The sequence below is a fragment of the Gallus gallus genome, chromosome 1 (genome assembly GCF_016699485.2).
Source record: "Gallus gallus isolate bGalGal1 chromosome 1, bGalGal1.mat.broiler.GRCg7b, whole genome shotgun sequence".
Taxonomy (NCBI): domain Eukaryota; kingdom Metazoa; phylum Chordata; class Aves; order Galliformes; family Phasianidae; genus Gallus; species Gallus gallus.
Genome location: NC_052532.1, coordinates 62,316,799 through 62,343,905, shown reverse-complemented (window position 1 = coordinate 62,343,905; position 27,107 = coordinate 62,316,799). Strand labels below are relative to the sequence as shown.

The following is a 27,107-nucleotide window of genomic DNA, read 5'->3' as shown; positions in this document are numbered from 1 at the left end:
CAAACAGTCCGAGGAGCTATTAGAATAGGTTAAGTAGATAGGTTTGTGAGCATGCCTTGGTATGACAGTGTAGAATCTTTAAGGTTGGCAAAGACCTCTGAGATCATCTAGTTCAACCGTCCACCTATCACCAATCCTGCACAGTAAACTATGTCGCTAAGTACAGCATCTGCCCATTCCTTAAATTCCTCCAGGGACAGTGACTGCACCACTTCCCCGTTTACACCTACGCATTTTGATGTAGTAATCAGAAGTCCTAGTCTGCGGCCCCAGCTCTTTCGTTGACTTTCCACACAACAACGGCCATTTTATTCCAGAGAAAGTACTTACAACGTACATGGTATCATTCTGTGTACACAGGTCAGAGCAGACTTGGCAAGCTCTGTTCAGCTAAAGAGTACTGAAAGAGCAATGGGAATGTGGGGGTTGGCTTTGTTTACCTCAAGGACAGAAGCACACTGGAAGCAAGCAGGATAAATCTTGCACATACTCTATTCAGACAAGAGCTCTCCTACACATTTCTCTCATCGGCACCTAATTTACTCAGGAGGAAGTCTACAATGCTCCAAGTAAAGGGCCTTTCCTTCAAACTTACCACCATGAATGTGGCAGAGCACTGCAGCTGGAAGTCATTTCTGTCTCATGGTGCACCAGTGTGTTATGTGAAGCAGGTCAGTGCTCTCAGACCAGCTCTGTGGGGAACACCACTGGCAGTAATTAGCACTTGCATGAGTCACAGGGGTGCTAGCTGCTGCTGCGCTTTTTGTGGACAATGTCACTAGTTTCAGCTCAGGTAGGGAACTGCAAGAACTCAGTAACTGAGAAAAGACTTCCAACCACTCTCTGTAAGAGCTCCCTTTTGAAGAAGTGGCTAGAACCATTTAAAGCGTTTCACATACTCTACTGCCTCCTCCCCCACCAGTTTTGGCCAACGCATTGCTTAATTATGATCATTCTGCTTCTTCAGTAAAATAAAAATGAAAATTAACACAGTTAACACTACATAACTCCACAGTCTTAAAATGGTGTTGCTCTGTCAGCAGGAGTGCCCCAAGCCAAACTACAACCACATCACAATGAATCTTTCTGTCACACACCTGTAAACTTAACCATTTCAAAGACTGTATAAAGCAAAAATTGTCTGTAATCAGTGTTTACGCTGCTGGGAAATCCTGCTACAATTCAGGGAGCTGTGTTAAATCCTAAAACACATTTCAAAGTATGCACAAAGAGGTTGTAGACCACGGTTCTGCATGCATTAAAACTTCAGGTGCTGCTGTGCTGGAAAGCAGGGAACAGGACCACCAAAACTCGAGCAGCAAGAAACTATGAAGACAAACCCTTTCCTCTGGCCTTTCTCCACTCTTAATCAACTTCCATCACTTCTTTAGCCATGTTTCCTCGCATACTACACAAACGTAACGCTCATCTCACAGCTGCAAACTAGTGCTTAGTATCTAGCCTGCAAAGTAACATCTCTGCTGGATTTGGGAAGTTCCGAAGCTCTTCCTTCCTTACAATAGAGCACAGATGCCTTTGAGAGTTTTGCAAGATTCAGCTAAGTTGAAGGCTGAGCTAGGAGGACATAATATTGTGCAATTCTAGAGAAAGGTTTGACTAAAACATATGATTCTTATTTCACTGCTTGCTTTGACAGCTTCAAGGCAGAATAATTGTGCAGCTGGTGCTTTTGTCTGAGCTGGGTTGAGAATAAACAACACAACTCCTCTTGTAATTTGATATGGTTGAAATGAAGAAGCAAAATTACTGAAGCTACCTTCAGAACAGCCTCACCCTTCTGTATTCCTTACCCACCTCACTAAGGAAACATTAGAAATCCAGTGAGGAGGAAACTCAGTCCAGCACTCAGAAGAATGAGATTCTTCTCTGGCCCTTCCTGGCAAGTTATCCCTTCCTTTCATCTTGGATTTGCACAGGTGCTATTCAAAGCATCTCCCAGGTGGCCTGATGCATTGACTGTGATGTGCAGATATGCCCATGCATTTTATATGGATGTAAAGTACATTCCCCAAACTAAAACCCTCTCTCTCTCTGAGAGTCTCCCTAGGTCTTTGACTGATTTTGGCCTCATTTACTCCCTTGCAAATGAAAACCAGTTCCATCGAAGTCAGTGAGGTAACACTTGTATTAAACTAGTGTGAGATCATGTCAGAGGTCCATAATAAAACCAGCTGCCGTTAACTCTTCTATGAGTTTCCATTCATTAGGTATTTTTTGCTTGAATTCATATAAGCAATATCCATAGGCCAAGAAACACATTTTAGAATGATAGCTATTTCCGCTTGCTAAAAACTAGAAAGTGTAGCAAACTATCCCAATCCTCACTGAGAAACTACAGCTTATTGTATTTTGTTAATAAACAGAGGTGTTTATGGACAAAACACGTGTGAATATACTTTAGGGAGTCATCTCACACTGCACGGGGAAAGGGACAAGATGACCTAATATGTCTTTCCCAGGTTTTCAGTTTGGGATTTCCTTTTTTTTTTAATGCCTATAGCCTCTGCTATTTAACTTTAAAATGAGGGAAAAACCTTGAATTTAAAGATTTAAATTCAGGTTCGGTCACACTTAAGCACTGAACCAAGATCGATGAAACCATTTCTGTGCCTTCTAATGCCAACAGACTTTCCATCAGTGCCTTTCCATTGCCATGAAGGGTCACAGGAGAGACAGAAATAACATACTCAGATTATAATGTCTTCTCCAGTTCACCGTACTGTTTCTAGACTTTCACAACTGTATAACTGTTTTGTCATATAAGTCAGATTCACAGTCTGTCACCACTTCAATCTGTTCATCATAATGAAACCTATTTCCCACACGTACAGTAAATTCCTCTCATTTCTTCCTAACACGAAGTGATATTTATCAGACACTGATGCAGAAGGAAAACATCTCCCCTTGTATTAAATTTTCTATGTAGAGACTCCACAAAAGGAATTCATACCTGTTACAGAAGGCAGTAAACAGAAAAATAAATACTGCTTATTTTATAACACCCTTTGGGTTGTTGGAGCAGATAGTCTAGGAAGGACAGTAGGTTTCTGGTTTGACAGATGAAGCAATAAACATCATTACTAACAATGAAAATTCTTTGCTGGACAACAGACTGAAAAATCTTAAGGCAATTCACAGGGAAGAGTATTCTTATAATAAACAAACGTAAATAAAAAGCTTTTCTCATAAAATGACATTTTTGTCAGTCTTTACTAAAAGACACCTACAAGTAAAGGAGAACTCCCAGCCATGTACAATGCAGAGCAGCAGAGTTTAACTTCTGCAAAGCTTCTCCATGGCAGCCAGTACGAGACTGCACAAACATGAAACTCAGCCACAAGTCTCTTAGAGGGAGGGAACTGACTCCAAAGCATGCATAATTTACCTGCCTCTTAAAAGAGGAAAAAAGAAAACAAAGTAGCCTCACATCTTATTTTTGGGCTCAAGAAGACTGAAGATGCTAAAAAAAAGTTAAAAGTTCTTCAACTATGTAAGAAAATCTATTGCTCTCCATTTGCTTATTAACCAAGGGCTTTTCACAAAGGTTCCAGGTGGTATTTACAAGCTGGTATCAAAGAAGGCAAATCCAGTCCAAATCCCGGATGAAGAAATATGAAAGTGGTCTGTTATCTAGTTATTCTTGTCTCCATATTGGTTTTCTCCAGATCCTTTCAATAGCCAGAAAACAGAAGCAGTAATCTGTATTACTATCACAATACTGGGCTGTTAAAACCAGTCAGGGCTTCTTTTAGCCACATTAGGGTTCCTCAGTGGGCATCAGTCTTATAAACCACAGCTCCACGATAACAGTCAATGCATGATAACAGTCTCCTCAGAAGTACTACCATCCAGAGATGAAAAGCAACACCATCTCAAAGTAGGCCTAATTTGTACCCTCCAGCTCTTTGACATAAAATATCGTGAGCCTTCTGATGAAGTTGAGGACATTGGTTTCATCTCTAAGAAAGCAATACATTGAAAAGAAAAAACAAAAACAACAACAACAACAAAAAAAAAACTTTTCAGTGAAGGAAGGTTTCAGAAACTACCACAAAGGACCACTTGTGGTGGTTTAAGCTGGCAGGTGGCTGAGCACCACACAGTCTTTCCTTCACTCCCCCCGCCTTCCCAGTGGGATGACAGATAGAATCAAGAAAAAATAAGTAGAACTTGTGGGTTGAGCTGAAACTACTTACTAAGATAGAGAAAATGAAAAGGATAATAGTAATGACCATATATGTGTATATATACATATATATATATGAATGTATATAACAAGTGATGTACAAGCAATTGTTCACCATCCTCCAGCTGATGCCCAGCTAGCCCCACGAACAGCAGAAGAGAGCAAGATGAACTCCCACCCCCTCCAAAACTTCCACTTGATATCATATGATATAGAATACCCCTTTGGCCAGTTTCAGTCAGCTGTCCTAATTCTTTCCCCTCCCAGCTCCTTGTATCCTTCACTAAGAACAGCCTTGGCTCTTTACAGCACTGCTTAGCAGCAACCATAAACATCAGTGTAGTATCAACACTGTTTTTTTCCTGGAACAAAAAACATAGCACACTGCTGAAAGAATGTCTACTTTATCAACACTGACAAAAAGTCATATTACCAATTATACTCATTGGAAGCTGCAGAGGCTCAGATGTGTATGAAAACAGAAGGTGAGCCACAGATCTGTTGCAGGGCCATGGTACTTCTTGAGACCATCAGTAAAATTTTTGAGGAGCAGAAGAATGAATTCAAATCTAGCCAACTGTCCTGTGACCAACTACATCGTCTGAAGAGTCAATCACATTAGTTTAAACATACTCAAAATATGAGTAACTGGATGATGCCAACGATGAAAATCCTTATGAGTTTACATCAAAAAGTCAGCAGCTTAAAGGATCCTATCTATAACCTCTAAACGTATCAATATGACACAAACATCATATTTGTAAGGCTCATGACAAATAATAAACAGGAATCTTCAGCAAGGAGGGAACACTGTATAGTTTCATTGTTGTAGTTACTTATCTGTCCTCCTTGGGAAATGAAAAGCAACTAGGCTGACTATTTTCTCCCCTTGATTTTGATGTCAGAGTAAGTGCTAAACAGTAAAGAAAAAAAACTGAAAAGCAAGAATGCAAACAACTTTGTTCTAAGGACTTTGCATCTTAATGTCATCTGCATAGGGTTTCACTGCAGGAACTGATGTGCTGGGAGGAAAATCCCTCAGGGTGCATGCAGCACTTAAGAGCCCTTCTGCAACTCCCATCCAAAGCGTGCTGCTCCTGCCCTCCCCCCAGACTCATCTCTGTTCATGCACACACGTTTCCCATTTGCTGCACTCCGGTGATCCTACCGGTGTTTCTGAAACACTGGCATTTAATCATTGCTTTTGTTAATATTAGTGTTTTATACCAGGGGTGAGAATAAGATTTTGTCTGCTAATCCCAGCCTATAGTCATATAAAGCCACAAGAGACATGCTGAAGACAGAAGAGCTACATTTATTTATAGTGGTAGAGGAAATGTCTTTTTCTTGTTTGGGCTGTGTAGGGGGAAGGAGAGGAAATAGGCTCGTATGTCTGGTTTTATGAAGGGAAGATTAAGTGGCAAAACAAACCTACTGCCGTTTGCATGGATCTAAATAAAGGAACAACAACAAAAAAAAAAGAAAAAATAGTCACAGAGCTTTTTAATAACACACAGTGGAGAAAACAGCAAACAAACTGCAAACAATAGTTGCTGCTTTTCCTTTTTATTGTCCCAGACCCTTGCTCCTTACTGTATATTGTGTCCGGTGAATAAGACATTTACTATTGTGGCTGCAACAAATGAATGTCCGGCCTTTCCCATTTATGGCAGGCCCTTTTCATCACTACGGAGCAAATAAGCCGTGGAATTCATACTGGCTTACTGGTTTACCAGCGTCCTCTCTTTTATGAAATATCATTTCCCAATGAATGCTCCTTACCACAATTCTGACCCAATTCCCTGCTGCTAGTATCCTTCAGGGGATGTACAGAAAGCAAAACAAAAAGGGATGCATTCTGAAACTAACTCTGATTTACAATACGATAATGGAGATCAGACCCAATAGGCATTTTTTTTTTTTTTTTAACTGAAATAAGGTTTACATCACCACACAGCTGCTGAAGTAAGATCAGAATCAGACCAGCCAATGCCCAGGTTAAAACATCTCCCTCCTTCTCAGCAACGCAGTGACAGCAGAACTCAGGCAACCCATGTGTTAGGTTACTGGGAGTAGAAGAACAGAACTCTTCAGCTGGCCTGCTTTTGTTCATGCAATATACATTAGCCACAGAAATGCTTAGCTCCATCATCAGCATTTCCCAAGGACTCCTATTCATATTTACAGCAATTAAAATGCTGCACTTTGGTCTTTATAATCTGGTTTATTTGAAGTGAGTTGAATTAGCTTGAAATCCCTAATTTCCATAGCAGGATGTGGCCGTATATATAGGGCTCTGCTGTTCCCAAAGCCCTGCAGAGCAGCAAACCCTTTCCTCTCCCATCTTCTCTCCTCAGGACTCAGAGCCACAGCACAGCCCCTGTGTAGGATGACATCCTGTAGCACCAGCAGCAGAGACACTCAGCTCTGCAGGTAAACGAGAGCTGGCCAAACACTTCCCCTGAGCTCAGAGCTAACACAGCTACCTCCCGTTTCCACAATTTGTGGTCAAGCCCAAGGAATTTCTTTCCCAAACTTATGAGCTTTAACTAGACAGAAATGAAGCCAAATTCTCCCCCTGGCTTTGAAACTGCTGAGAGAAAGCAGGTTATCACTAGGTCATTATTTTAGGGGAAAGGGAAAATGCAGACAGAAACTATTCTCCATATAAGCTTTGTATTGGACAGTGATGATTTGGGCTATGCAACAAGCTCTGCTATGTGCTCTGGAAAGGTAAAGGATTAGAAAAGTCCTGCCTTTGCTTCTGGATCAGAGAGAGGTTTTACTGGTGTGAACACTGCAGCTGAAGAAAAAAATGGGGAAGGGAGAAGGATCATTTCACCATTAGAGAGCTCGCTGTCAAAGAAAAGAATGAAGCGGGAAGAGGCTAGTAACATGCCCTGTGGCAGTCACAGAAAGAGAACATCAAAGCCCTGCAAATAAGAAACAAACAGGGACCAATCTCAGCCCCTCCACATGGGCACAGCTCCCTTTGAAGCCGACTGGCAGTGACTTGTGCCAGGCCACAGGGCCCGGCCCGGCCCTCCAGCCACAGCTGCTCTGGGGTGGGAGGCAAAGTGATCTTCCGGCACATCCTGAGACCCGCAGACATGAGGGGATCAAAAACGACAACTCTCCCTCACTGAGTTACTCAGCTCCTAGGGGTGCACAGTTAGCCATGCCCCTTGGATCCCCACACAGATGGAGGAGGAATGGTGACCAGTGCGGACAGGGGATGCGCCTGTGCACATCAACGTGGTCTTGCTGCCATTAGCAACAGCCCTCCTTTCCCATATATTTGTCGGCCTACAGTGTCACTTTCCTGAACAGATCCCAAACCAGAGTATTTACAGCAAAACCTTATCTCCACAAATCTATTTATAACCCTTCCATGAGCTAAATTCCGGGGATTTTTTTTCCCATTTAAGGACATGAACCAGAAAATGTGCAAACGGGTGGGTTCCACTTCTCCTCACACCCTCCACAGCAAGTCTCAAGGGAAACGCTCTTTATCTGTGTTTTGTACACAAGAGGGTGTGGAAACACGCAATCATTTCCATTGCCTGAAATCTTTCCCTCACATTTTCCCCACTACAGTCCACCCCCAGGAGGTACAGCATCAAGCACTCCCATAACATGAAGCTGAGCAAGCAGGTAAAGCTTAGCACCATGGCCTGGAGTTTCTCATCCAAGTTTATGACACTATAACAAGGCTGTCAGCAAAATCTGTCATCCTGCAACTCTGCTATCTGCACAACAACTTCACAGGAAAATGGGATGCTCTCAGGTGCAGCAAGTGCACTTCTATCTGCAAATACTGGAGAAATCCCACCCAGGTGTTTCAGCTCAGTGTCACAGCACTGAGCTCGGCTCACCTTCCACTGCTTTCACTGTGCTTCTGGGATTTTATGCTTGCAGTCCAGAAAAATATAGTTCTAGAGGAATATGTAACTGTGCAAACAAGCCAAAATGTGTGCGTTCTCACTAAGAAATAAATTAAAAATAAGGTATTTCAATCGATCAAAATTGAAATCAATCAAAAAATAAGGACAGTGCTTAAATTTGGATTACAGGATTAGAAATTGTTTATCAATGCTCAGTAGCCTCACGAGCTAAACAGAAAATGGCATGGATTATCTTGAGCTTGAAGACTCAAAAACAGACACACAGCCATTAGGTGACTCACCAGGTATTTATGAGCACAGGAAAAAAAAAAAAATCAAATGACTGCAGCAGTTTGAGATCTGGCCTTCTTTTTCCTCTCCCTCCTTCCCTCATTTCCCCAGTTATTTGCTACTGCAAGTCAGCAGAACAGACCCACTGAGCACTTTGTCCTGGCTTCAGCACAGACCCCCTAAGCACTTCTGTAGGCAGGATCTTCTGATCAGGAGGTTCCAGTTAGCCATGCTTGAGAAGAGTGACTGCTAATGCTACTATCTGCTTGGCAGCTCAGCTGCCAGCTCCACACCAATTATCAGCACTAAGCACAGTACCAAAGGAGAAAAATGAAGTAGTTTCCTACTCTGGTTGTAAACAGTACTGCTAACATAGCAGGGCTAGCAGCTAGCTGACAGTGTTACATGCCCTAATCTTTCTTGTTAATCTAATCCCTTTCAAGAAAAGTAAGAACAAGCTCCCCCAGGGGTGGGAGGGATCCCAAATTACAACGTACTGTGTGTCCTTCCCCACTGGGCTAGCTGAAATGTACCAGAGCTTCAGGAAAAGCAAAGAGAAATAGTTACATAGTTCAGCCATCCTATGACCTCAGCGCTCCATCCCAAAAGGTCAAACCTAATCTGATCTTCAAATGCCTTTGAGTCAAATTTCAGCCTCAGCAAAATCCTTGACAAACCATTTGGAGGCATGAAACAGCCACAGCCTCCCAGAGAGCACCAGCCTTTGAGGAGAGGTGCTGACGTGTAGGTGGGTGACTTGCTTCCAGCACAGTTGTGCCCCAAACCCATTCTCAGCAGTCCCAGCGTTTCAAACCACGCCAGAGCTAGGAACAAAACCAGCAGCCAACCCTTGCGTATGAACACTTCTACAGGTGAGCAATCAAGTGAGGAACAGTTTTCCCGTTTCGAGCTTCCAGGAGGTTGTTACTAAGAGGAGACAATTTGTAAAGCATGGAAGTTTTCTTTGAAGGTGGACTCCTACTCTTCGCAGCCACAGGCCTGTCTGCCTCAGGCTTTGCGTAACTGGAGCCCAGCCCTGCAAGCTCCCCATAAAGCTCCCTGCAAAGGCAACGAGAGGCTCACAAGACTATACTTCACATTCTGCCCAGTTACCTTTTTTGGTGCTTTCTCGGCTACCCAGGAAAGTCCAGACAAGCTTTGCAGATGGACAGCTAATGCTGCTGTCTGGCCCTCTCTTATGCATATATGGTTTCCTGCCCCTCTTTGTTCATGTGTAGTAACTAAATGCACCAAGCTGCCCCCTTAGCAGATACAGGTTAACAGTTCCACTAGTCTCTGGTAAAAATTAGAACATAAGCACCTGATAGAACGGGTTTCGTGTGAGAAGTGACTGAGAAATCAAAGTATTTTAAGTAGTCCCAAGGCATTCAAATCCCATTTGTCTTGCACGAAGGAAGGAAGAGAGCAGAGGCTCACCTCTCTGCAATAGAACAGATCCCCTTGGGAAGCAAAACCTCTCCAGGGCAAGCAGCATTTTAAGCATCCATAAGAGCAAGGAGTGTTTTTTACATGTGACAATGTAGATTAAGGTGTACAGCAGCAGCACACAGAGACACAGAGCACATGTACACCATCACCCCTACCTGACAAAAAAAAAAAAAAGCTGAACCAATGTCAGTATTACCACAAGAATATGGGTTGCACTGCCCTCTTCCACCTGCACATGCCACCTAAAGCCTGGAAAACCACAGTCACATCAGTCAAGAGGTACCCCAATGCACATCATTTGGAGCGAATGTATGTATGTATATATATATATATTCATATATGAAAACCAATATATATATATATATATTTGGCTTTTATTCAAATACACAAAAAAGGGTCCTCTAACCCTTCTACTGTGCAGTGGTGTCTGGCTCTGCAGTGATCCACCCATGCAGCAGGGCCACTGCTGCACACAGGGAAGGGCAAAACAGAGAGGGCTCCTTGAAAGGCTCTTCATAGACACTTCCTAGCATCTTTCTCCTCATAAGCTACCTCCCAGCAAGCAGCCAACAAAAGGAACCTTGCCATACCTTTCTGGTCTCACCACCTGGAATGAACAGCATTGATAATAACACTGTCCAAGTTCAGATGGTTGTTGACCAGCATGTCTCCCTGATGTGTATGGCCCTGGGATCACATTTCAATGGACCTCAGTTTTCCCTCTAGTGTCAACCAGCAGAACTCAGAGGCACTCTTTCCTTTCAAATCACTTAGTTTTCAGTGACATGATTGCATGGTCTGTCAGCGCCAGGCATGAAATAAAAGCACAAGCAAAGTTATCCCTTTCTTAGGCTGCACTGTGACAGAAAATTGTTGTGAGCATCTAAGGTGGCAGTTGCAGAAAATCCCTTACTCTCCTAATGCACCCTTAGGTTGCTCTTTGTCAGAGAGCATTCGAACAACACAGGACTGTCCCAGCATCAGAGTCTGCATCCATTAATGAAGGTATTGATTTCACCAAGACTAATCTAGTGAATGAAAGATGTGGAATCGATCTGCTTGTCATCACATGGTGCAACAAAGAGGACTCTTCAGAAAATACATATTATTTCAATTTCGTATCCTGTTCACAGGGAAACACGAAGTATTTCTCCCCCAGCACAGTGATTTAGCTATTATGTTAACAGTTGCAGGCTTGTTATCAAAGATACCTGCCTATCAGAAAGCCTCCCAAAGAAAGGCAGACCTGCACTTTCTCAAGATACTTGAGAACAGCTCAGTCCTGCTTTACTTTAAAGGCAACTTAATTTGGGAAATGGACTACTTACTCTGAAGCATCACTACATTTGTAATTTAGGTTAAAATAGTCTGTTTGATTGGTTTGGCTGTACGCAGCTTTAGGATCCCACCCTGTCTCTCTTGATGGCAGGAGAAAAGGGTATGACATTCATCTGGAGATGCTCGCACAGCAGACTACTGCTATATTTAATGAGACTGAGAAAGAATTGATGCAGGGTCTCGGGGTTCTTTGATGGCAATTCATTCAAGCACAGTCATTCACAGCATGGTATCTAAAATAGACAACTTATTGTAAGTACATATTTTTCACAGAAAAAACACTCTGCCTGCCTATTTTCTTTGAGCTGCAGCCAAGGAGGGAACGGCTTATTTTCACAAATTGTTCTCCTATAAGACTCTTAGCAAGAGCAGGGTTCACAGATAGGCAAAGTTATATAAAAGCTGCGTACTCTGAAAATAAATATTCCACAAAAAGTCATTTTAAGAGTTCTGTTCAGTTTTCCATATGATACATCATATGACATATGAGAAGAACCAATTCTAGCACTGGCCAGGGGTTGGCAGTTAGGTCAATATCTGTCTCTCCCAAGTATCAATCTGCAACTAGCATCATTCCTCCCTTCATTTTCCCAGCTCGCTCCCTAAGAAGTTCCCTTCTCTAAGAAGTTAGGGAACACCATGCTAGCAGCAGCCAGCCTTGCACAACTTAATGCAGACTACCTGTGGCAAAGGAGCTGGAAAGGAGAGCAGCTTACTCACCAGCTCTGTGAGCCGTGATCTGACTGACACCAGCACAGAGCAGTACTTTTAAGACCTCCGGTCCCACCCAAGCATGTTTTTTTCTCCCCCTTTTAGCAGGAAAGACAGTTTCACAGGAAAATTTCTGGCAATGCGCTGCTGAAGCTGAAAACAAAAACGGATGCTGTCTATTGTCAACAATATTTCTGTGAAAGGCTGCCATGACAGACATCTGCTGCAGCGAGCATCGGGTCGGTTACACTAACCAGAGCTTTACTCTATCCGTATCAGTTACAGAGGGAGGCTAGGCTGCCTCTGCAGTCTGAAAGCCCAGGTATTACGTTGCAAAATAAAAGCAATTCACTATTACCACACCAAAGACCTTCCTGTTGCAATGCCTTTCTTATATGTAAAGATAAGAAAGGATAGGCTATCACCCCGCTGACAGTCCCGCTGCAGGATCCCATGCAGAGTGGGACCCTGCCCTGCTCCCGGCGCCTTGCTCCATGCTGGAGTCTGTCAGTGGGCAAGCGAGCAGCCCTGCACAGCCCAGCAGAGCTGCCCCCTCAGCTCCCCGTGAGCATCTGGACAGAGGGGCAACAGGGAGAGGAGGAGAGGGAAAAGAGTATCTGAGCGTCTCAGAGCGTTTCCACGACTCGCCAGGTTTTGCATGCTTCTTAATCTCTAGCCACGACGCAAACGCAGTCAGACCGGCTCGCTCCCCAGCAAATACGTATGGTAAGCCCTTACCTCAGCGGTGAAAAGTTTTCAACTAGTAGGAAGGAAATGAATAACTGGCTGCTTGGGCAGGAGCGCAGCAAGAAAGGCACACCAGCAGCCTCACATACAGCCCTATTCAATAAAACTACAGCCTTGCCTTGGCCCCTCCCAAAAGTCAATGCTAAGTGAATACATATCCCTTATGTTTACAATTGGCAGGCAGCGGTATGCATTGTCCTCAATTTATTCTAATAGGCAGCCAATGGCTACGCACAAGCCAAGGTGGGTTCAGCCTGCCTGCAGAGATGCCTGTCATTCCCTAGGCATGCTCAGGAAGCCACTCATCAGAAAACCAAGACCTAAAAAGCTCCGAAAATTCATGCAAGCTGCCAAAACTGTCTTGCTACATGCCCTTTTTTGGTTATCCTTAGCAGGGCCTCTGAAAGTAAATCCTCTGTCAGGAACAATCATAAGAAATGTTAATCTTGGAGAAAGAGGCTGTCTTGTTGAATACAAACGGAGCTCAAAAAAAGGAAGCACACTGAAAGGAAAAGAGCACAGTAAACATATTTACTTTCTGCACCAGGTCTTTAAAAATCAAATAAATAATTCCACTACAGCAAAACTTTATTGTTGATTTTTTATTATTATTATTATTTTTTAACGAGCACCACATGTAAGAGGGAACACAGAAACTCTCTGCTGTGCAAGCTTGATTCTGCAAAGACACACCAGTGGGAAAGGCACATGAAAGATGAGTTGGCAGGCTCTGCAGCCTGTTTCCATCTCAAACAGCGCAACAGAAGTTACATATAGAATATCCCTGCTCTAAAAAGCAACTTTAAATGGGATTCAGAGTTATGACAATGATCCTTGGTAGTTGGATGAAGGGGTTTCATTTCCAGGCATACAGCTATTTCTATATACATTTAAACAGGTTCATTTACTACGAGGGCAGCCCTACGTCTATATATTCTGCACAATACTTTTCAATATCTTCCATTAGCATGGATAAAGGAAGCTTAGAATCATTTTTTTATCCCTTTTTTTCTTTTTTTTTTTCTTTTGTGATCATTATTGATAACTTTCCGAATTACACAGACAGCTTAAAATGAAAGAACAGATGCAGACTGATGCGGGAAACAAATGACCTACATAAATTAAGAGAGTGTGAAAAGAAAGGTGAAAATTATTGCAGTACACGGACCCTAACACATGTACCAGCCGCTAAGCAAGGCTGAAAGAGAAGTGCTGACTGCTCCACAGGACAGGATTCCAGACCAGGAGATATTCTGCAGATTCATATTTGACAATAACATACACAAAACCAGTTAGGGGGAAAATATGTGTAAGATGACTTTGCAGCTGAGCAGGCTAAACTATTTTAATGCCTTTCTGGGTCTTTATTTCTGGTCACTGGGCCCCATGGATTTAGTCACATGTGTAATGCAAGAAGGATTCAGTCCACAGACAGTAAACTAATCTTTACAACAAAAAAAAATATTTAAAGAGCCAAAGCTCTGCAGATTTACACCAAGCAATTCCAATTTTACAGTGTCATTTTAAATTTCACAACTTTAATAAAGTAAAAAAAAATGTTGCTGGTTTTTAGAAGACACTTTTTTTTTTTTCCAAAAACCCTTTAGAAATTCTCAAATACCAGATGTCTTCCATTATGTGAATATGATGGCTTTAAATATTAAAAATAATATATACAGTACATATATAGCTTGGTTTGCAGGATTTACTAAACTATGGAGAAGAACGTATTTGTTCTCTGTCATTCTATTAATTACAGAAATTATTAACCTATGTGTTGATGACCAAATGAAAAGAGGAAATAACATTACTTAGAAAGAAATGACAAATTCATACTTGATCCTACCATCTTCCCAGATTTTTAGAAGGTAAAACATTCAAAAATCCAGGCTAAAGAGTAAAAAGGTTTAAGGGATGCTGATGGGCAGAGCAGAAATCTGGATGTGGATGCCTCACACCTGGAGACACTCAAGGTCAGGCTGGATAGGGCTCTGAGCAACCTGACCTACCCTGTGGGAGACCATCTTCATTGCAGGAGAGTTGAACCATATGGCCCTTAAAGGTCCCTTCCAACTCAGACGATTCCATGATTCTATGTTAGATGTACCTTGAGGTTCTTGTTCTTGTATAACCATCAACTGAACTGCTGCAGCCTCAGTGTCCACTGCAACAGGGAGCTAGTAGGTACAAACTACTTAAGGCTGAAAGCAGCTGTGTGTTTTGAAAGAGGCTTGGCATGAGTTTTGATGCTCCCCTGTCAAAGCATCCCAGACTAAGTGTTGTAGGTCATTTTTCCATCAAAATCCTGCAAAAAGTCTGATTTTGCCCTGGGGAAATGGTATCATGAAAAGTAAAGTTTTCATCCTTCTAGCTGAGCTGAATTTCACCTGGAGAAACTTTTGGATTTCAAGACTTGAAACTTCCAAACCAATGAGCTAGCACAGATCTCCTGGAGATATTTTTGAGAATCTGAGCTACTGAGAATGCTGAGCTAAATTTCTAGTAGATATCCCATGGCATCCTATGACCAGGAGCAACCTGCAGATGCCTGCTGTAAATACACAGCTATAATATGTCTCAATTCACAACAGTAGGAAATTAGGGAACTACCCTTGTAGTCCTTGCCCTCACTGCCAAGGTTGCCATTGTAGCCACAATTTCCTTTCCCCTCTGCTTTGACCCTGACGATCAAACTCTTTGTGCCATAGCACAATATGCTGAAAATAGCACAAGGCTGAAAACCTGTGTCTGAAGAATCCAGCTCTTGATTTATGATTGCAGATGTAAGACATCAAAAAAAATAGCAAGTGTAGAAATCAGGCCCCAGAACAAGACATCAATATTAGAATTGTTCTTATGATAGGAAGAAAGGGCCCTGCAATGTTCATTGCTCAGCTCTTGAGATGGTAACTCAGGGCAAGGGTGATAAGAACCAATGCATTTGTACATGCCGAGCCACCAAAGTGTTCTCAGAGCACAAATGTGCAGTCAACTCCCTTGAAGGACCATGTTAGAAATACCCAGAAAGCTGTAGAAACTGTGGCTCTCTACGGTTTACCAATTTTTCCTTTGAAATTTACAATCAAAAGCTGAGATAATGCTGTGGTCTAGAAAGTATACTAGAAGCCATCCTCTGGGAGGCAGGTCTGGATGCTGCATGCTGCCACTCTGAAGAGCTTACATTTTGGCTCCGCAAAGCCCACAAGGCTCTGCCAGCAGCAGTACTCACAGGTCCATTGGATTATTGTCGTTCCGGTCCTCAGAGTGCCCTTTTCCCAAAGCAGCTGTGCAGACAGAGCTGTGCTCTCTGCCTGGGAAGTGTTTAGGGTATTTGGGAAGGATAACTTTTTGCTTTTTAAAATGAAGTCCCTTTTTGTTCTTGAATTTCTTGTTTTTTTTAATTTTTATTTCTTTTTTGCCTTGGCCTATGTTACTGTTGCTGAGCAGCACTGAGACTCAGAAAACCATTGTCACTGCAGTGTGTACAGCTGCCATTTTGGAATCCAGAAACAAAAACCAGGTATATCTCCACCTCTGCACATTCCCACAATACAGCAAGATACATACGGAACACCAAATATGCCATGGAGAAGACAATTCTTCCAGTCTGTTCCCAGCCCCTTTGGCCATTACTTCATATCACCACAATCTCATGTTTGGGTGGCTGCCACAGCTAACAGTGGATCTCACTGTCCTAGCGCTCACAGCACAAAGATGGCTATCTTTAGGAATGAGCTTCCATACTGTAACTGGCACAGATGCTCTGTGTTTAGACTTGAAGACCAAGGCTCTGCTTAGGAGAAACACAGTGTTGAGGTCTGTGCTGGAAGTAACTGACTCTATTCCCTAGTAGAGTGACAACATGGGCAAGCTTCTCTGGTCTCCAGAAGGCACAGTTGCCCTGTGGGATTGGGTCAGATGAGAAGTAAGCTCAGAGAACTGTCAGCACTAGGAGCAGCCGAACATGACATCAACCTACACTCAGTGGTCTCCACACCCTGGTCAATGCAGTACAAGAGGCAGGGGCACACTGTCAGATCTGGCTTTTTTCCTCCCTTGGTACAACACAGGCAACATGCTGTACATCCTGGCTAGCTCACACCTCTCCTCTTGCTGCAGGCTATAATGAAGAGCATGGATTGTCTCACCACATGTTTTCTCATACATATATCCCCTCAGTAACATAGAGAGCACAGTGCGGGTTACCCCAGACCCAACAGCTGAATTCTAAATGATGCTACGGCTATGGCTGTGCTGTTTCCACAGCCCATCTGAAGTCAGTCAAACCTTATACGCAGAGGATATAGCCCAGATGGCAGCACTCACAGCTGCATGCGTCTGACACGAAGGTGAGTAAGCTGAGATTTGTGAGCAAGCCACCCAGCTGGCAGATCTGTCTGGGGGACTGACTCGAAGTGCATGAGGGAGAGGCCCACACACCATGAGCAGATTTGGTCATCCTTCTGGTTACCTCCTGGGCACAGACAGGCTTCTTCTATATTAGAGAAGCAGGGGTAACTTTTTAGGAAAATTTTACACATGTTGCTTCAGGCAATATATTTTAGTCTGGAACAGCACAATCCATAGGACTTCAAAGCCATGAGTGCATTGAGAGTGAGTGTAAAAGCTACTGCAAAAGAGAGCAGAGGAATATGAGTGTTTCTCCAAATGCAGAGCTATGTACAGTCAGTCAGAAATAAAAAGCTAATACCATTTAGACATTGTAACAAGGGCTACAACGTGTAGGTAAGAAAGGGATATGCATCTTTCTTAACACAAATGCCAGCCTGTCTCCCTAGGGCTCTTTTGTGTACAGTGGAAGAAAAAGATCTTTGCAAAGGGCTATTCCCATCACGTATGTTGGCAGATTCAGGAGATCCACTGACAAATAGGAAACTCAAGGTATGAAGCCCCCCGGTCCAGAATGCCACAAACACCCACAGACAGTACAGACTGCGTTCATTCTCTTTCCTTATTGAAAGGCATAAGTCTTCTGTGCCCTAACGAAAGCAGTACATGAAAACACCAATGGATCCTGTCTAAGGTGCAGGAACCAAGCATCATGTCACGATAATCAAGCAAGGAACGCAGGGCAGAAGGTAGTACCAGTTTCAGCTTGCACAAATGTACTGGGAAAGAGGAGACGCTCCTGGTGTGGAGAAGGTGTTGCACCATAAGAATAGGGATCATTCCATAGTTTCCAACAGCCCTCCCTCACCTTGGGTTAAAGAAATGAAACAGTAAGAATACAATTATGTGTAATTTTCATTCACGTTGGTGCGGAGTATCTGCCCATTTCTGCTTGGTGTGGTATTCTGTTTCTCTTGGTTTAGCCAAGCATAGCATATTTATGTACTGAAAGGAATAATCAAAACAAAAAAGGCATCTCAAACCTTTTGGAAAGTAACACTCTTACCCACAGCAAAAAGAATTAATCATGGACACTGTGACTTTACCTTTCTAGAAACAAAACAAGCAGCATAGAGGCCCATGTTCCAAAGAAAACAGAATACCTGCACATTTCCAGTATGAAAATAAGCATAGCTACAAGCACACAGTGCCCCCCAAAGAACAGAGACCTCACAGCACTTTTGCTCATGAACGGAAAGGGGGGGGAAAAAGACCTCTTCTGGACTGCTTTGGGAAGCAGGACATTTATACACTTTTTCTGCAGGCTAACATATGGTAAGAGAACTCTGCCCTCGGGGACACTTCTTTTCCTGAAGGGCATGCCCACTTCTCTTACATAAGCTATGAACAACAGATGTGTATCTTTTTCCCCAAACACCCTTGTTTTCCATTGCCAGACATGAAAAATTATGTGCAATGAAATTAACAGTGTTCAGAAAAATTATGCGCATTCTCAAACTGTTTTGATTTGAGAAAAATCCGTACGTCTGCTCAAAAACAATGGCACTGCATACACTCCTTCTTTGCAAGATTGGATTTAGTTTAAGTATTGTTTTCCATGCAGAAAAGATGGTGCCATCGCTTACTTTTGCAACCAAGCTGCAAATTGCACAGTTGCTGGTACGGGCATTTTGAGGGTAAGGCATATTCCTTGGCCTTGATTCTCCTCTCACTCAGATTAGGGTACAGCAAGTGTCAGCCTAATGAAAATCAATATTCTCTGACATAACCCATTGTTACAATGTGAGAAACAGACCATTTCTGTTCTGATGCTAATAAACTATTCAGCTTCAGCAGCTTGGTTCAGGCAATGAGCAAAGGTTAGTTCTCGGTTATTAACTCGGAGTAAAATGAAAAACAACTTCAGCGGGAAAACTCCATTTAAGTTCTACACACATCCATGTTTGCAAACAACGCTTTTCATCTTCTCTTACATCATCTGTGAAACAATGGCTGCTGTAACAGAGTCCAGCACTTCCAGCTGCTTCTCTGGGGCAATGTCCCAGAAGTGGAAAGCCATGGTAGGGAGCAAGGCACATCAGGCAGCATTTACCCAACAGAAATCTCTACTTCTGCACTGTAATGGGACGTGGTTGAAAGCAGGTAGAAACAAGAACAGTAGCAAGGAAGGAATATTGCTGCCTTTTTATAGACAGGAACCAGATACAGAGGGGACCCACCACTGACCCAGCTTAGATCCATGTAGGTCTTCAAATATTCAGCTCTTATTTATGCCGTTTGTAATAAGAAAGGACTAGTCAGATATATCAGCAGGCAGAGCACTAAGCAGAATGAAAGAGTGAAGACTGAAGGTTGCAAGAGCACCGAGACCAAATTTTCATGTTCTCATTGCTATTATGTGCAGCGTGGCAGAGTTGCACTGTCCAAGCTTGGAAATAACCAGTTGTGGCTTTGTGCCATACCCTAAGCATACATATGTTGTGCAAGTGCTGCATGGAAGAACAAAAAACAATGAACTTGTTTAAGTGAAATCTCTAGTGACCTCCATCACACCCCTCTTAGCTTGTGCAGTGCAACAGCAGAGCTATGATAGGAAGCCAACTGGAACTGACTGTAGCTGTGCCAAAGCAACACAGTGGTTCTGTAGATGGAGTTACACGTGTCAGTCAGAATATAGCCCTCCTTCAATCTTCCAGCCACATAATCCCTCTGGACAGAGCAAGCCTTTGCCACTTCCTTGGAAAAGCCAAATTTCTGTCATCACTGCTGACAAGGAATCTATAGGAAAGAGGAGCAGGCACAGAGAGAGCATCAACAGCAGTCTCAGGCATTCCACCTAGCCAAAAGCTCCATCCACCCTTGGGTTTAACCAGTGGAAAGAAGAGGAACTGCAACATCTGCCTCAAGAGGAATTAAAGAAGTGGAAAGAAGAGGAAGCAAGTGAAGAAACATCAGCAGTATGGTGTACGTAATATTAGGAACCAAATCTGAGATTTGGATATAGGAGTGCAGTGAGTCCCTAACATTCATCCAAGCAAGACAGACTGCCAAGCCATCTCATTGCAAAGCTGTGAAAGAGATCACAAAACAATAACCATTCCAATTACAGTATTGCCTGATAATCTCAGCTGGGAGCCAGCTTTCCATGCAGTGGTCCCTCTGTTTGCCCCACAGCACAAGGATATGGGAGACTCCTGCACAGGTGGGATGCCCAGCTACACAAATGTTCTTTCACAGGCATGGCTCCACTCCTGCAACCCTAGAAAGGTTTGAAACCTAGCATGAGTTTCTCTGAAGAATGTGGTGTGGTGGAATGCCTCTCTTGTCATCCGGAAAGAGGGATTGTGGTTTTGTGTTAATTATTCAGCGTGACATTTGCTCCTCTCCAAACCTGGATGACGCACCCAACTTCCTTTTTAGAGTGCTGGGTAATGTCCTCTGTCAGACAGTTTCCTGTAGAATCTTCATTTAAATTAAAATTAAATATGAAATAATAATAAGTGGGACCAGTGCAGGAGCTTCCCTGCTTTGTATTTTGAAGCTATATTTCATCATGCACTTCCTACCCCCTTAGTTTTCCCAGTACGTCTCAATTGTCTGTATTGACAAATGAGCACAACAGAACTTCTCAAAGGAAATTATCAGAGGGCAGCTGGGGCTTTGAACTGCAGATAGCTATGTTGATTGTCTGTGTAAGCTAAGTCACTGGCGGAACACATGATGAGGTAATTACAGAAGCATACAGGAAAGAGTAGTAACAGCTCATATGTTTCTCACAGTTCTGGTCTCTAGTTCCTCTATGCTTCAAAATGACTTTGCTTCCATGAGATTAAAACTCTACATTTGGCTGTGCAAGTGGTTTAGACATAGTTTATCCTATAACTGGGGTTGATGCAGGATGTGACTTGCTGCTTAAAGAACATCAAGTCAAATCTGCTTTGGTCTGAGGATGGAATTGAAAGTACTAGTTTTAATTCTCTAGGCAGGGGTCACACTTACCTGAAAAATTACATTGTGACCTTATGGCTCTCCTCTAATCAGAATTCTTCAAATACTTATTAAAATACTTGACCTCCTGAGTGGCTTCAATTTCCCTTTGGCCCTTCGCTTTCCAGAACTGCCCAGGTTCACCTTCTGTGGCACTCTGTGAACTCCTGGAGATTAGTGTAATTCTCAACACACGGACCCATGAACATCCAGTGCAAACGTCCTATAATTTTTCCTATTCTTTAAGGGCAAAATCACAAAAAGTCCATTTTTCCATTATTTGTTCTTTCAAGACTAATTCACAGCAAATGAGCACTGTCAGCTACATGGAGTGCACAGACAAATACCTTATACGCTAGGAGAACAATTCCCATTCAGCCCTTTGGATTTATGTTTCAACCCCTTTTTCAAGTGCTCATAATTATCTTCCTCCAGTTCTGTTTCAGGTGCAATGGAAATGAAACACTAATGTAATGTTCCTAGCAGATTTCTGGAATTCTTCTTTGCTCAGTACTGGTATCTCATCAGATACCACTTCCTCAGACAAGCCAGTAATGTCAAGAACACTGCAAAGCTCCTGTGCCTTTTCACAGTGGTAATGGTAGACACAAGAATTACTCCGAGACAGCTTCAATAACTGCTGTAAGGAAGAGCTGTTAATCTTTAGCAACTGCAATGTGACCATGGCAATGTAAGTCACAGGATTTTTATAGGTATAAAGCATGTTCTTTGTCATCACACATGCCCAGTTTTATATTTTACCAGAAAAGTTTAGCGTGGGGATGTCCACATGATTCACATGTTCAGAGTACCCCTCTCAAAGCATCTTAGCTGAACAAAATGGAGTTCTTAGAAAGCATGCAAAACTCAAAAAAAATAAGCAGTGTTTGAAAGTTTGCACTCTTATTAAAAACAAAAAAGATGCATCTTTAAGAACATTTTGCAGAGCAGTAAGTTTTCCTGTAAACAAAATAACTTATTCTTCCATGAAACTCTGGATTATATATATATATGCTGCCCTTTACTAAGTTAGCACCATTACCACATTCTTCTCATTGCTAACGCTCAGTTTCACACACACTATTAGGAGAGATTCCCAGTGCTGCAAGTTTAGACACTGATGACATAAACCAGTCACCAATGGGTTATGGTTAATATCTTTATTGTTTTCAGCCACAAAGATAACTTCCATAAACAAAAAAATAATCAATGAACTTTCAGCACAAATACAGAAAGAATTATGCTTGCTGTTACAAAAGTCTTTTCATTGCTGTTAAATGCTTTAGGGTAAAGAAAAGGGACCTCTTTGCCAGTATCTACCACATATGATATTCTAACCCTTGAGATAAACATGCACGTGCCACAACACAGAGCTGCTTCTGAGCATCAGAATGCGTGGAAGCATTCCTAACTAACAGCTATTGTTTGCAATCATTCTAAGTATCACATGCTGTTGACATTTTCCAGGACTTAACACACTATAACACCACAAGCAAAAAGTCAGTTAATTAGTTTCCTAAGTGGCTTTTGTTTTTAAAGAGGTTTTCACATCTGAACATGGAACAGAAACATGTTAATGCATTTAGTTGTGATCTTTTAGTTCAAAACGAGTCTCAAATACTCTGTTTGATGGAAAAAAAAACTGATTCTTGGCTTATTTCATTTGGCTTCTGAGCAGTTAATAGACGATCTTTAAAGCCCCTTTCAACCCAGACTACTCTATGATTCTATGTTATGCCAATGAACACTTCCTCAGAATCACAAGGTGTTTCCTTACCCAGATTTTTGAAAAGAAAATTTCAAAGAAAAACAGCTTGCCCAAGTACAGTCTGATTGCTTCATAGAATCATACAGGTTGGAAAAGACCTCCAAGATAACCTAATTCAACTGTCCACCTACCACCAACGTTGCCTACTAAATCATGTTCCTTAATACCACATCTACAAGTTTCTTGAACGCATCCATTGACAGTGACTGAGTCACCTCCCTGGGCAGCCCATTCCAGCGCCTGACCATTCTTTCAGATAATTTTTTCCAAATATCCAACCTGAACCTCCCCTGGCACAATTTGAGATTATTCTCTCTCGTTCTCTCATTAGCTGCCTGGGAGAAGAGGCTGACCCCCACCTCGTCACAACCTTCTGTCAGAAAACTGTGGAGGGCAGTAAGGTCTCCCCCTGAGTTCCTCTTCTCCAGACTAAACAATCCCAGTTCCCACAGTCACTCTGCACATGACTTGTGCTCCAGACCCTTCAGAGCTTCATTGCCCTTCTCTGGACACAGTTCAAGACCTTAACGTCTTTCTTGTAGTGAGGGGCCCAAAACTGATGACAGTACTCAAGATACTGAGCACAGGGGGATGACCGTTTCCCTGCTTCTGCTGGCTACACTATTTTAGGAGGCACATACAAGCCAGGATGCCATCGGCCTTCTTGGATACCTGGGAACACTGTTGACTTGTGCTTAGGCAAGCACTGACCAACAGTCCCAGGTCCTTTTCCTCCACACAGCTTTCCAATCACTGTGCCCCAACTCTGTAACAGTGCATGGGGAGCAAAGCAAGGGACTTGATACTTGGCCTTGTTGAACTTCATCCCATTGGCCTCAGCCCAGTGATCTGGTCTATTCAGATCCCTCTACAGGGCCTTACTACCCTCAGACAGATAAACAATTTCTCCCAACTTGGTGTCACCTGCAAACTTAGTAAGAGTGCATTCAATCCCCACGTACAGGTCATCAATAAAGATATTAAAGAGGACAGGCCCCAGTACTGATCCCTGGGGAACACCACCCATGACTGGTCACCAGCTGGATTTAACTCCATCCACCTACACTCCCTGGGCCCAGCTCCCCAGCCAGTGTTTACACAAAGAGTGTACCTATCCAAGCCATGGGCTGCCAGCTTCCCCAAGAGAATACTGTGGGAGACTACATCAAAGCCTTTGGTGAAGTCTAGGTCGACCGGATAGACACCAGATCCACCTCTGACAGACCTCGAAGCAGACAATGAAACAATTAAGTTTCTGGTTGCATAACCAGACATGGGATAGCTAAACACAGCAGAATGTACAGCTCTGTTTTTTAAAATATTGCCTTCATTATATGTCAGGAACTTATAAAATCAGTGAGATTTGTTTATTCTTGTCAGCCCATATAACCGGTGCTTACTCCTCAGTTTGCACTGCACTCAGCTGCAGAATCCCAGAGGCATTCACTGGGCTCAGCATCCATGTGAAGACATGAATAGCTGCTGTGAGATACCAGCAAGTGCTACGTCAGTAAAGAAGTCGTACTCTCCCTCTCACCAGATGCTAACTGTTCCATTCCCTACCTGCACCAATGAGGCACATGGTACTCTAAAACTATACTTTTGTTCAATGTTATGAATGAGTAAAATGCTATTTGAATAATTCTCTGCCCTGGTCAAAGTCCCAGATGTCTGTTTCATGGGAAATTCCAACATTTCAGGAGTATACTTGATGTAATTATTTATTTGGAAACAAGACCAAAAAAATCCAATTAAATAAAATTTTGGAATTACTGTTGCATGACAGTGACATCCTTTATAACTCCTTACTAAGCTTTATATTAAAAGTAGATAATTAATAGATTAATACCGGAACAGTGTGCTATACTTAGAGAATTTCTTCAATAATATTTAGACAAAAGACAAAATTTATTCCTGTGAAATACATTCCCACAAAACTCAAGAAATCTGTTTAAAAAGATTTTGCTTCTGCAGTAATATTAATAATTCATTGCTTCCTACGGCCTCTTTTTGAAATCACGGAGGATATACAAAGAAGCAATCACTAATATCCAGAAAAGTGTTTAACTTAAGATCTTTGGTACAGTGACCAATTTCCCCATTGTTTAGTTATTACTGATTATAAAAATCACGTGGTACAGGTTCTGGTTTATAGACATGAACTTCGTATGCTCAGAAGAAGTAGAAAAAGATTTTGGTTCTTTTATTTTCCCTGGGGGAGAGAAGATTTTTATAATCTCTCTGAAAAAAAATATATTTGTAGTTACACAGTGCAACAGTATGGGAAACTGAGATCGCTTATTGTTTCAGGCCTGGGCCACCCAAGATTTGAGAGGGCTTGGCTGTTCTCAGAATACATCATATGAGAGACTGGTGAAAACAGACAAACAAAACAAAAACAACCCAGATGGCTGTGCTTCCCCCAGTTACAAGACAAAACCATCAGAGAGAGGCCCTTTCCCACACAGAAAACATTTCAGATTGGATATTTTAAGAATGCTCATCTTTCATAAAATTTTTCCACTGATACTATTTTTTTTTAATCAAAAGTCATGTTTCCCTCTTAATTTTCTACAAATAAATTTATGTGAAATCTGCAGGAAATCTCAAATTAAAACTCAAGATTTTTCCCCAGCCTCTGTTTTCTGTTTGCCTATAACAGATGAATATTAGGTACAGGAATGTATAAGGGCAGAAAATACAGTTTCTTGGGCTCAACGAGGTGCATAGATAGTCAGTTCAGTCATCTCTGAATTTTCTGTGGCTTGTTACATAGATCTTTACATTAGTATAAAATTGTTTATTTGAGCTATATTTTATACCCTCTGACTGAAAAAATAATGAATGTTTGTAGAAAGTACTGACAACAGTCTACCTTTCTCACAGTATTCCCTAATAATAACAACCATTCTGGCTTCCAATGTCACTTGACCTTCACTCAGCTTCAGTACATCCTTCCTGTTTAAAGCATTGGATCTTTGCAAGCACCCTTTCCTACCTCACTGCCACAAGCTCAGATCCACGCTCTGGGCAGACCTTATCAAACATATTTGAAAGGTCTTGCACATGGTCAAACAAGGAGACAATTTTGACTCAATAATGAATTTGGTACAAGACGACATGTCATAAGCAATGCCTTACCCATAACTGTTCTGATGCACAGATTTGCCCTACCCCTTCCTTATTATTTCTAAACAATGGTGAGAATTTATGCATAGCACTTCTTTCCAACAAACATCATCACAGTTTTGTTTTGTTTGTATTTTTTTCCTGGAAAAAACTTCACCAAACTATATACCACAGTTGTAACCATCCGCACACCCACAGATATGCTCTCTAAACTGAGCTTTCATTCATCTTTTTCTGGTATCGGTCCTGGCTTTATAGCTTGTAAATATTCCACTCTCAAACAACTACTCTATGGAGACAGGAACACCAGGGTTGCTATCAACATGAATTGCTTGTATGGCAACCAGGAATATTAAGTTTGTATACAATATGACTAGGAGGTGCATAGTTGAAGAGAGACATTCACAAAATCTGCTCAAGCTGCAGTAGACATCTAGTCTATTGAACCTCTTGGCAAGGGTTAGGGGATCAAAGTCCCTCCCACTATAATAGAATCACAGAATCTCAAAATTGTAGTGGCTGGAAGGGACCTCTAGAAATCATCAAGTCCAAACCCTCTGCAAAGCAGGCCCCCTGCAGCAGGCTGCACAGGTAGGCGCCCAGGCAGGTCTTGAGTATCTCCAAAGGAGGAGAAGCCACAACCTCCCTTAGCAGCCTATTCCAGTGCTCCATCACCCTTACTGTGAAGAAAAGAAGAGCAAGCTCAAGATCACCCAATGAGATTGAATGTGTGCAAGTCTATAGTGATAGATGACATGCATCCCAGGGTCCTGAAGGAAACTGCTGATGTGGTTGCCAAGTCACCCTCCATCATAGCTGAGAAGTCATGGCTGTTAGGCAAAATCCCAGTGACTGGAAAAAGGAAAACTTCGTTCTGATTTTTCAGAAAAGCAGAAAGGAAGGTCTGGGGAACTACAGAATGGTGAGCCTCACATCTGTATCTGGGAAGATCACAGAACAGATCTTCCTTGAAGCTATGTTAAGGCACACACAAGATAAGGAGGTGATCCATTAAAGCCAGCACAGCTTCAACAAGGGCAGATCTGGTGGCATTCCATGATGGAGTGATGGCTTCAGCAGAAAAAGGAAGAGCAACTAATGTCATCTACCTGGATTTCTGCAAGGTCTTTGACATGGTCCCACACCATATCTTTATCCCCAACCTGGAAATATATGAATTTGAAGGGTGGAATATTCAGTTGATAGGAATTGGTTGGATAGCGAC

The 27,107-nt window shown here is 42.3% G+C and overlaps 1 protein-coding gene across 11 annotated transcripts in view; it reads right to left on the bottom strand.

Moving 5' to 3' along the window:
• The window catches only part of CALD1 (caldesmon 1), a 184,427-nt gene extending 171,622 nt beyond the window's left edge, over nt 1-12,805 (bottom strand). For all 11 annotated transcript variants that reach the window (NM_001396085.1, NM_204158.2, NM_001396086.1 and 8 more), the window contains exon 1: nt 12,619-12,805. The gene's annotated coding sequence lies outside the window, so the exon portion shown is untranslated. The remainder of the gene's footprint in view (nt 1-12,618) is intronic.
• Nucleotides 12,806-27,107: the final 14,302 nt, after the last annotated feature.